The following is a 12,340-nucleotide window of genomic DNA, read 5'->3' as shown; positions in this document are numbered from 1 at the left end:
GAACTCCTCAACCTTATCCTCCCTCATATCATCAAAGTCCTTGCTGTCCAGGATTTGTGCCAGCATCACAGCCTTGCTTACTGCCACAGTCCACATCAGCAAAGAAGCATTTGTAACTGTTAGTGCATCCCGGCCAGATGCTCTTCCAGCAGGCATTCACAGTGTCCTTCTTCAGGCCAAGAAGGCTTCCTGAATGATGGTGAGGCAGTTACCAATAGTGAAACCCCACCAGTATTGCCGCAGATCATAACTGTCGTTATTGTCTGCGGACTTGACAAGGCATTGCAGGGATCTGCGGGTGTAGATGGCTTTGAAGGCCTGGAATACACTTTAATCCATGGACTAGATGATGGAGGCAGTATTGGGAAGCAGGAATTCAATTTGGGCATCCCTATCATCACACTGTAGATCAATGAGGTGTCCATCAGCACTACTGAGGATAAGGAGGACCTTGAACTCCCAGCCAAGGTCATTTAGATACCTCCTGACCTCAGAGAGGAAGCACACATGAAACCAGTCCCCGAACAGTTTCTTAGTAGTTCAAGCCTTCTCGCTGTGCAACCAGTATGTTGCAAACAAGTTCTTGCTCTTGCTGTGCAGTGCCCACAAATTTGCAGCCTTGTCTATGAGCCCAGGTTTGATCATGTAGCCATATACGCTGCAACACATGAGGAAAGGCACATGGTCCTTGGTGGCTTTAAATCCTGGGGCTCATGCTTCCTGCTCAGTGACATGGGCTCATGCTTCCTGCTCAGTGACATAGGTCTTGGGAGTCATCTTCCAAAACAATGCCATCTCATTGGCATTGAACACCTACTCAGGCCTGCATCCTTTCTCCTCAATCTTCTTCTTAAGAGTTGCGGGGTGGCTGCCTTGTGGTCTGCAGATGCTCCCTCTCCAGACAGCCACACATTCTTCAAGGACAACTGTTTCTTGAAGCAGTCAAATCACCCCTTGCTTGCATGAAACTGCGGTGCAGGCTGCAGGTCTTCAGGAAAGGTGCTAGGTTGCAGGTTCTCTTCAGAAAAACGTACGTGCATACTCTGTGCCTTCTCACGGATGATGTTATCCAGCACCTCATTCTTCCTGAGACAGTTCTCCACTCCACACACTTAAGGCCAATTCTATTCACATAATGCTCTTACCTCGCACTATTGCCGCCACCTTTGCACTACTCCTTACACTAGCTGCTAACAGCACCATGAATAGCCTTCTCATTTTTCTTGATGTAAAACACTGTACTCTCGTTCACACCAAAATGTCGCCCAACAACTGCAAACCACTGCCCTTCACAAACCATGATCAGTAATTTCACTTTATCTTCCAGTGACATTGCTTTCTTCTGCTGCTTGGGCTCCCTAGTGGCAGATGAACCCTGAGCAGCATGCTTATGACCCATTTTTCACAGGGATAAAGAATGGAGTAGATTAACAAAGCCATAATACCATGCAGAACACATACGGATGCGCAACGAGCGAGATGAACCGAGAGAGAATGAGAGTGGTGGCATAAGAGTGGGTCCCATCTCTGAACGACCAATTGGACAGGGAGAAAGAAGACGCATAGGCAAATAATGAGGGACGCTATCCTAGGAGACAATCACAAGCAAGCTCTCACTGAGCGAAAGGAGCTGGAGATTTGTGGTGTGAAATACCAAAAAGACGAACAGGGCTGATGCCCTGCAATGAACAGCACATACCAATATATACATGGTAACTGCACAGCATAACTGCACAGGTCAGTGTTTCTCAAGGAAAACATGCAAAAAAATTGCTCATGAACCACTAGGAACAGCTGATGCTGTGAGTAAAGCAGGAAATAAATCCATGTGAATTTTTAAAATAATTTTCCAGAAAAATCTGTGAATATGCGAACCTGCGAACAGCTGGGGTTGACTAATGTGCATCCAATTTTTTCCCCTAAGATCATCATTTACCTCCTCCTTTTTCCACCTTACAAGTCTGTCTGCTTGCTTCTTTCTCTCATTATATTCTCTTCTTTCATGTGAGCCCCTTTCCTTCATTCACTCTAACCACTTCTTCCTCTTTTCCTCCACTGCCTTTCAACTTCTCCATCCTACCACCTCATACTCTTCTTATTTGTTATTCTCACAATATCACATACCACTTTGTTTAACTAACCAATCTCTATATGCATTCCACAAGCAGCCTAGCTCAGATCTATTTGCTCCCAATTCACTGATTCCAACTCCAACACTTTAGTCTGATACTCACCTGGCACTTCTTCATTTTTCAGCTTCTCCACTTTCTGTCTTTAGCTTTGAATGCTCCTCTCTCATTTTATCCATCTCACTCCCCTTAGTTTAACCTTGCATACCACAACCACATGATCTGATAGGCCTCTGAATTTTCCCTTCACTTCCCTCTTGGCAACGCTCCTAAGCATCACTCTGTCTACAAGGATGTAATCAGTTAGGCTCCTTTCAGGTTTTTCTCCATTCCCTCTGTACCAAGTATATTTGTGTACATCTTCCTGCTTACAATATGAATTACTGCTACATACTCTCATTTCCTGACACGCCCCCCCTGGTTGCCTTCCTTCATTGTTCTCCCCTGGTCCTCTATAACAACCCATTATATCATCTACAGGACCAGTGTCAACTCTCCCATTCATGATACCCACCAGAAACACTTTATAATTCCTAGGCATCTGTCCTATTACTTCATCCAGCTGATCCTAGAATCTATCTCTTTCTGCCTCACCCCTTATCACTGCCAAGTCAAAGGCTCCTTGCAAGTCCATGACGATGATGGGGATAAATAACCCACTGCAGTACAACTCACCGACCTGGTACTCCAGCTGACAGAGGACATCCATGGTGCTCTGACATGGATGAATGCCATACTGTGTCTCCAGAAGGAGAAACTGTGAGTCCAGCCACCATGTGTGATGATGGGCCATCATTTTCTGGCATCAGCTTCCCCACACAAAACAAACGGATGATGAGTCAGTAAGAAGATGAATGGGTGGGATCGTGTCCCAGGTTGGAAAACGGCAACATCACGGATTCCTTCCAGGCCCATGGGAACACAACCTCGTGCTAAATGCAGTTAAAGAAGTCCAGGATGCAGTCATGCAGCTGGGAAGAAAGGTGCTGAAGGAACTCATTTGCCCCATATATGGGCCACCTGCCCTGAAGGGATGTAGACAGGTCAGTGTTCTAGTAAGCTCAGAGAAGGTGAATAGGCAGTTTAAATGAGAGATATGGGAAGATGTAACATCCTGTTGAATTGCCATCTTACAGAAGTACGAAAATGGTAGTTCAGATGGAATATCAAACTGGAACTGGGAGAATATAACGACGTCCAACTTGGAAAATCCAAGAGGTCCACGCAGTCACAGTAAAGGGTACCGGTATTGGTTAGGCAGCTTGCCATTGCTTAACCCCTAGGCTGCGGTGGACTCTGAGCTAGGTCATGCCCTAATGCAGCTATTTTGAGGAAATTTCAGTCTTCTTCAACTCATGATTGTTTATATTTAGAGACAAAAAATGAATGAAAAACACAGGGATCAAACTTCGACACCTTTCTACTTACTAATGAATGTATTTGGGAAGAGGTTGAGCCATTTACAGTGTCGTGGGAGCAGGCTGAAGTGAGGCAATTTTTGGCAGTTTTTTCGGGTCGCTCTGAGTCAAGGCCGTCGCTCCACTCACCAGCCTCCCACAAGCACCACTACACTTTTCTTTCCTTGGTTATTTAACTTATTATTTCAAAATAATGACTTTACACAACTAAACTGAATAATATTATTTGATTATAAACTGTGAAAAACACAATAGTGAATAATGCTAAATTTAGCTATACAGTACTAAACTGAACTTGATATTTACGTACCTTACACGAATAACTTTCATTTACACTAACTTGTTTACATAACTTATACCAATAACTTTCATTTCTCTTATGTTTTAGGCACTTACACTTACTTATTTACGTAGCTTACACCAATAACTTTCATTTCACTTATTTTTTAGACACACTGACTTATTTACGTAGCTTACACCAATAACTTTCATTTCACTTATTTTTTAGACACACTGACTTATTTACGTAGCTTACACCAATAACTTTCATTTCACTTATTTTTTAGGCACTTACACTTACTTATTTTACACTAGTTATTTACAATTGTCTGTACACTTTTCACTGCCTAGTATTGGATGAGGGTGTGAAAATCCTTAAAGCATTCACCTAAACACTCTGTCTCCTCCCCCGTTGACATATTCCGCTGTAAATCACCATTTTCCTCACTAGTTATAGTGCCACTTTCATCACTTGAGCTGTCAGTGTCATCTGGGTCACATTCCCCACCAAATAGCAGTGTAACGTAAATAGGCCTATGCCACTTATCATGTGGTGTCTTTGGAGTTAACTTTTCCTTTTTTACAGGCAATTCAGGACTTGAATCACTTGAATCACTGTCACTTGCTGGTACAGGCCTCTTCTTCCCATAAAAAGCACCGTGAATAACACTATGACAGAAACTTGCACCAGATGTGGAGGTCTGCTGTGAGCGTGACACTCGACCTCTGTGCTCCATGGTGGCAAGGTCACTACTGCTTAGCTGTCCTTTGTCCCCACTGCTGTCCGGCAATGGGGGGTGACTCAGAAAACCACTACTTGGCAACTATGTGCTTGAGAGGCCTGATATGTACTGCGAGCCCACCAAAAATTAGGGCAGAAAATTTGAAAATGAAGCGCACCTTCTTAGATGCTCGCAGCAGGCTGTCGACCGATCCTTCTCCGATGCTCCCAGCAGCCTAAGGGTTAAGAAACCTCCAGGTGTGGGAAGAGGAGCTGGAGAAGGAGAGGCCAGCACAGAGGAGTACCAGGCCCTCCTCACAGCTGACATGAGAATTCGAGTTGCTCAACACTGAGGCAATGATAACGATCACCTAGTGCAGGGGTTGGGTGGCAACTCCAGGCATTCAAGGCTTGACGGTGGGCTCCTGACACCGACTGCACAGGCTTTGGACCACCATGGAATACCAGTAATGTACATAACGGCGAACAGACTGTCAAAAGACTGGCTCCCAGCTCTCAACAAGAGGTATGAAAAATCGTAGGCTGAAATGTCCAGAGGAACTCTAGCAGCCTGGAAGCAGTTGGATAGTTTGGCAATAAATGCAGGTCACTCATCTCCCTGCAGCTTCCAGTGGAGATGCCATGCACCGGACAACACTGGAGACAAGTCTGGAAAGCCACAAAAAGCCCATCTCATCCAAAAGGCACTGAAAGGCAGCACCTCCAAGGTACAGGTATAAGACTGAAGCCATCTCAGCGTGGGGTCATAGCATGTGTTGACAACAGGAGGGAACAGGAGGCTGATATGGGGGAAGTCTAGGAGAGCCTGGAAAAGGGAGGACCCAGAGGTATTTGTGGCAGCAAGATGGATCTCAGTGAGCATGACAGACACTGAAGTCACTTATGATGAATGATGGGACCAGCAGCTGGTGGAGGTAGTGGAGGACCTTTTCTTGGACATATCCCAGCATGGACTGTGCCACAATAAGACTGATGCCCAGCCCAAAAAGAAGGCCACTCTTAACCCTTCTGTGGCCACCGGCGCCGAATGACGTTTAGCCGATACATGGCCACACGTCGTTTGAGCGTGGCCTATAAAAAACTGCAAGCATTTTTGGAAAGTGAACAAATGTTCTGAACATCTTCACACTGACCTACACTACACTCCCATACACCCCATCAAACAGTTCAGAGCCTGCTGTTGTGATGAGTGGATTTTCGTTTTTTTTCACTCCTAGCCATGCCTAAACAAGCGCAACTACACCCATTACCTCGACCCAGGCTGAACATATCATCTTTGTCCTCTTTTGCAAAACACACACAGCCACCTGTTTACAATTATGAAGTAATACAGGCACAAACAAAAAAGACATAATAATAAGTGAAAAACACATTTTTGTCCTGGTATCTTTACCTTTTTGCTCAAGTTTGCTGTAATGGTTTAGATCATTTGATGCAGCGCAACTTGTAGAAAACTGTGAAAAATTTTGGGAAGAGAACAAAAATCTGGGACATGAGACTAACCTTGACTTCACCCTCTCACATATCATCTGTCAGTTCAACACCTGCTGTTGTGACGAGTGGATGTACAATTTTTTCGCTCGTGGCCATGCCTAAAAACACATACATTCAACCCTCGGCTATCACGGGTTCTGCTATAGCGTATCTCGCTATCACGCCTATATAAAAAACTACCCAAATACCTTTATCATGCACTAAATGCCTGCTATCGTACACCGCAAATGTTCGAAAATTTCAAAAAGGCCAGGCTCCAGTGCTCCACCCAGCCAACAAAAGCTTCACTCCGTGATTGGTCATGTGACGTCAGCGCCAGCCGAGTGCTGATTGGCCGCCCGACCGAGTCTCCGGCCCGTCAAACCATTCAAGTGCACACTCTCAGACCGTGAACAGTGATAGCAAGAACAATAATCTTTTTTATGATATGACCATGGCCAACGTACCCCCTCCCCGTCAACCTACCATCACCCAACATAATGCTGTGGCACCTGGCAGGGAAATAAAGAAGAGGAAGAACCTAAGTTATGCAGATAAACTGGAAATGTGAAACTTGTAGAGAATGGTGAGACCAAGCGAAGTGTGGGGAAGAAACATAACATCAATGAATCAACTGTGAGGGGTATTTATAAGAATTGCAGTTAGCAAACACGGACTCCCTAAGAAGCTTAAAATTATATTTTTCAGAGGGATTTTAGTGTTCTTGGTTTGAGTTTGATACCAGTTTCAGTCGGAAATCACTCGTTTGTGCATGTTTTCCCCACCCAAAACCCCGCTTTCCCACAGGTCCCCCATTGTTCTTGGAGGGGGGGGGGATCGTAAAAGAAAGTGATTTCCAACAGAAATGATTATCGGATTCAAACTAAAAACACTGGAATCTTTTGAGAAAGTATGATTTTGAGCTTGTTTGGGAGTTGTAAATTTACCCATATTTTTGTATCACATTTGAGTGTTTCCTGTGGTTTTGGGTGTGATTCTGTTCATTTTGACCTTTTTTCTTAAAAAAAAATAAATACAGTAATCCCTCTAATATCCGGACGCCCAATAACCGAACATCCCCACTAACCGAACCTTATCGTCCTGGGATCAAACATTCCCAAAATGGTCCGAAAATCCAAAAAAATTGGAAAAAAAATCGATTTTTTGCCGTCCGTAATTTGAACTTGCCGCGCGCGCCGCGTGAGAGCATTGTTTTGGTTCGTCATTCCTCCGACGTCCGATAGAGCGCCGCTGCATCCTCCCCACTTCCCGCCTGTCTCTCACCGCGACAAGACCTACGCTCTTCGTCATGGCTGCCCACGTGCTCGCTTTTGTGGTGGTGCCGTACTTGCTGCAAGGCCTCCTGCTGCTCTCTGCCCTACTCTTAGTGTGTGTGATGATGGCCCCGCCTCCTGAGAAAAGGAAGAGAGTGGTGTTGACTCTGGAGAAGAAACGGGAGATATTGGAGAAGGTTGATGCGGGTTGGTCTTCCTCTCGCATTCTCCGCGAGTTCAACCTGGCCCGGTCGACTTTGTTTGATATCAAGCGTTCCCGAGACAAGCTCATGCAGTACACGGCTGACTTCTCGTCGAGAAGCAAACGCAACGTGGAGAGGAAGGTTATGTTTACTCCCAAGTATGCAGAGATCGACCGCTCCACGTTGATTTGGTATCGACAGCAACGTGCAGCTGGTGTGATGGTACGTGGAACGGAGCTGAAGGCTGCTGCTGAGAAGTTTGCAAGGCTTCACGACGCCCTAGACTTCAAGGCATCCGAGGGTTGGCTCTTCGCGTTCAAGTTGCGACATGGCCTTACTAACCGTAAAGCACATGGCGAAGCATTGGACGCTAACGAGGATGGAGTGGACGAGTTTCGGCACAAGGTGAAAGGCTTGATCGACAGGGAGGGCCTCACTCTCGGTCAAGTCTATAACGCTGACGAAACTGGCCTATTCTATCGCTCGGTGCCAACGAACACTCTCGCCGATGAGACGGAGAAGCGTGTACCTGGCCGCAAGCTTTCTAAGGAACGGATATCTGCTTTGTGTTGTGCCAATGCTAACGGCATGCACCGGCTTAAGCCCGTTATTGTTGGCCGTGCAAAGCAGCCTCGGTGCCTTCGTGGGGTGATGGATGTCCTTCCTGTCGTATGGTACCATTCTTTGAAAGCATGGTTCACAGCTGTGATTTTCAAAGACTGGTTTCACCATCACTTCGTCAAGGAGGTCATACATTACCAGATGAAGACACTGGGAATTCCTCGCGACCAGGTAAAGGCTCTCCTTCTCCTCGACAATGCACCTGCCCACCCGTGCGACAAGGACTTGGTTGCTGAGAATGGCCGTATTAGGTGCATGTTTCTGCCACCTAATACGACTGCTCTCATTCAACCAATGGACCAAGGAGTGATCGTGGCAACAAAGCGCCTGTACCGTCGGAAGTTCCTGGACGAGGTGATGGTGGTTCTCGAGGACGAGGACGAGCGCAGGGAAGGACGTGACACTCGAGGCAAGCGGACTTTGGAAAACCTTCGCCGCTACAACATCAAGTCTGCGCTGTACAACTGGGCTAGTGCATGGAAGGAAGTCCCTGTGAAAACTCTTGAAAATGGTTGGTCTCGTCTGCTTCTCGGAACAGATGTGGAGTACGATTTCCTAGGGTTTGACGTGGATGACTTCTATGCACGGCTATGTACGCACGGCGACGATGTTGATGTGGACGATGTTCGTGAGTGGTTGGACGACGACGAGGGCGATCCTGGGTATCAGACGTTGTCTGATATCGAGATCGCGTCTTCGGTTGCTGGTGTCAGTCCCGAACTTGAAGATTCCGACGACGAAGGCGATGATGATGCAGACTCCGCCCAGCAGGACACTACTCCAGCCATCCCCAAGCTGAGTGCACTCCGGGAACATCTAGAGTTCGTCCTAGACTACCTGGAACACCCGGACTGCGACAGGGAGATGGGGCCCTTGGGACTCGTGGAGGAAGTGCGTGCTTTCCGGCAGCGCATCATCAATCGCCAGAATCGTCGGTCCTTGCGTCAGTCAACGATTGACAGTTTTTTCAGGCCCGTGACCCCCGCTGTGCCAAGCCCTGGTTCCACTCCGTTGCCTCCCCAAGACAGGCCCTCATGCTCCGAGCCACAGCCCAGCACATCAGCTACAGTGGAGTCACCGCTCGACGTGAGTTTGCGGCTGTCTTCAGAGTCTTCTGTAGTCGGTACGCCATCACCACTACCCACCGATGCACCCCTTGGACGCCTGCCAGTGATACTCTCGGGCTCTGACAGTGAATAAACAGTAAGAACTTCTCCACTAGACCACACGGGAATTTTGAGTGTTGTGCAGTGAAAAAAACGGTGTGTTGTGTTAAGGTTTTCAAGTTGGGAGAAAAGACTAAGTAGAAAAGAAATTTAACGTAACTAACCTTCTTTGTTTTGGCTTTGGAAACTTAAAAAAACTTGGGAAAAGTTAATGTGCAACACTTAAATTTAATGGAACATTATTTGGACTAAAGTGAACACTGTGAAAAGAACGGACTTCTGTGTGTTAGTGACTAAGTTCAGTGCAAGACTTCAGGAAGAGTGTAGTGCAAGTGCTTCAGGAAATCGTTCTTACTGTCAGAGTCCGAGAGGAGGCGGTTATTCATCGAGGTGGCCAGGGACTTGCTGTAAGTAGCCAAAATGTTTCATGTTGTACTATTTTCCATACTATATTTACCAGAATGTTTCATATTGTATTTTTTCCCATACTATACTTACCAGAAAGTGCCATACTGTACTTCTTTCCATACTAAACTTACCTCATGCATGTGCAGTAGGAATGTGTTTTTCAGAGTTCGGTTAGGTTCGGTTAGGTTAGGTTCGGTTAGAGTCCATAAGTACCAGAATGTTTATTAATGTATGAACATACTTCTAAACCCACATTTTATGTGTCTATTGCATTTATTTCAGTCATTTATGTGCCTTATTGGTGTGATTTGGGTGTTAAATAGGTGCTATGCATGTCCGGAGGGAGTTGTATAGGTGTTTCTCTGTGTTAGGGTCCGTAAGTACAAGTCCATAAGCTGGGGCCCAATATCCGGACAAAACCAATATCCGAACCTACCGATGGCTCTATTGATCCGGATATTGGAGTGATTACTGTAGTGGTTTCTAAGGTGACTGCAAAAATATTAATTCCTTTGAAACCATTGATTGGCGATAGATTTGAAGGGCAAAATCAAATGAATCACACCATAAACCATTGGAAACACTCAGATTTGATGCAAAAATCAGTGGTTGTTGAAACTAAAAATTGACCTAGCACTTCTTCATGCCTAGTGCAGTACAGTATTGCCATACCACGTTGAGTACACCGCTTCCCGTTCGATCAGCGAAGTTAAGCAACGTTGGATCTGGTTAGTACTTGGATGGGTGACCGCCTGGGAACACCAGATGCTGTTGGCATAACGTTCTCCCTATGTGTCAAGTGGGGTTGGTGGAGGATTAGTGCCCCTCCATGTAAAACAATTAACTCTAAGCGCTTGGCCACCCCGTTTGGGATACATGGCGTCTGGCAATGAATGAATGGATGTGATCACATCATAAAACATGCTCATTTTTAGACTATTATATATTAATATGCGGTACAAAAAAGGTATCTTAGGGGTAAATATTGAGGTCATGGCACCAATTAGAATTATTCCCATAAGTTATTCAATTCGGCTATCACGGTTTTGGCTATGGTGCAACCACAGCGGGACCAATTGGGAGTGATAGCCGAGGGTTGAGTGTAGTTACACCTATTATTTCAACCCGGACAGAAAATACAATCTTTTTCCTCCTTTGCAAAAAACACACACAACCACCCTGTTTATGAGACAGCAATACACTCAATCCTCGTAAATTGCGGCAATTTGGGTCTGGACCACTGCCGTGATTTATCAATTCCGTGATTTATGAATAATAACTCTTACGGGAAAAATTAATTTGGGTCTGGACTTTGGCCAACTCAATCCCACAGCACCCTACCTACACCTATCTAGGCACCATCAAACACAATCATACAAATTTAGGAATATTCAGTGCATGTACTGTATTAAGGGATCTCACCTTAATCCTATGACAAAATTGCTTAAGTGAATGGAGTGGGGTGGTGTTGGGAAGAACTTAGAACCTCTCAGCACTTGTTCTTCCCAAACTCTTTCACCAGCTTGAAAACTTCTCTCCCCTCTCAACACGACAAATGAGCTCCAGATGTTGACTGTACGACAACTGTGACAGCTTCTTGACGCCATATTGCTTAGAGCGCTTCATTGGGGGGTCGGGAGGGGCCATGGCAGGTAGGAGGCGGGGGTAAGTTGCACAAAAAAGGCAGGCAACTCTTGTACTCCATGGCGACAGTCTGTAGTGTGCGGACTGGCGGGACAAGAACAACAACAATATGGCGGGATTAGTATGCACATATGCCACCAGGGACGCGCGGTGATTGGTTGTTGGGTCGCGATTTTCAGTTTGAATGCCATGGTTTACGGTTCTCCTTGGAAAAGACCCACTTTTTTTTTTATGCGAGGAAGAAGGAACCAAAGGCCATGAGCCCGCAGGAACAGTTCCCTCAAAGAGAAAAACAAAAGACAATAGAGAGCCAAATTCAAGATCCGATCATTTTGAGATGCCTGGACACACTGCGTTTGAAAGACTGGAGATCATAGGCAGCAGGAAATACAAACAGAGGGAGACAGTTCCAGAGCTGACCTGTTGCATAAATGAAAGACTGGGAGTAACGGTTAACTCTTGCATTAGAGAGTTGGACAGAAAAGGGATGAGAGTTTGCTGCTAGACGGGTGCTACGTACCCGTCGTAGAGGTGGAGGAATGCAAGCAGACAGTTCAGAAGAGCAGTGACCATTAAAGTAGCGACAGAAAAGAGATAAAGATGCAACAGTGCGGCAAAGAGACAGAGGTTGAAGGGAGTCAGTAAGAGGAGGAGAGTTAATGAGACGAAAAGCCTTTGACTCCACCCTATTGAGAAGGGCTGTATGTGGGGAGCCTCCCCACACATGAGAGTTGTACTCCACACAGGGGCGGATAAAACCCCTGTATAGAGTCAACAATTGTGCAGGGGTAAAGAAAGAGCGGAGTCGGCTTAGCACACCCAATCTCTTGGAAGCAGATTTTACAAGAGTTGTAATATGATCTTTCCAAGATAAGTCCCGAGTAAATGAAACCCCAAGCAGGTTCAAGGATGATGCAGGATTAAGCTGAATATTATTAAACATTAATGGGTATACCTGTGGAAGATTTTGTCGGGTTGATAGG

The 12,340-nt window shown here is 45.8% G+C and overlaps 1 protein-coding gene and 1 pseudogene across 1 annotated transcript in view; one reads left to right on the top strand and one right to left on the bottom strand.

Moving 5' to 3' along the window:
* LOC145412139 (protein unc-13 homolog 4B-like) overlaps positions 1-12,340 on the bottom strand; it is a 789,854-nt gene that overhangs the window by 650,651 nt on the left and 126,863 nt on the right. The gene's annotated exons all lie outside the window — the stretch shown is intronic.
* On the top strand, positions 10,372-10,488 carry LOC145412327 (5S ribosomal RNA; annotated as a pseudogene).

Source organism: Coenobita brevimanus, chromosome 92 (assembly GCF_032717465.1).
Source record: "Coenobita brevimanus isolate Jiangsu-jjx chromosome 92, ASM3271746v2, whole genome shotgun sequence".
NCBI classification, from domain to species: domain Eukaryota; kingdom Metazoa; phylum Arthropoda; class Malacostraca; order Decapoda; family Coenobitidae; genus Coenobita; species Coenobita brevimanus.
The sequence above is the reverse complement of the archived record's forward strand: the minus strand, read 5'-3'. Positions and strand labels throughout refer to the sequence as shown.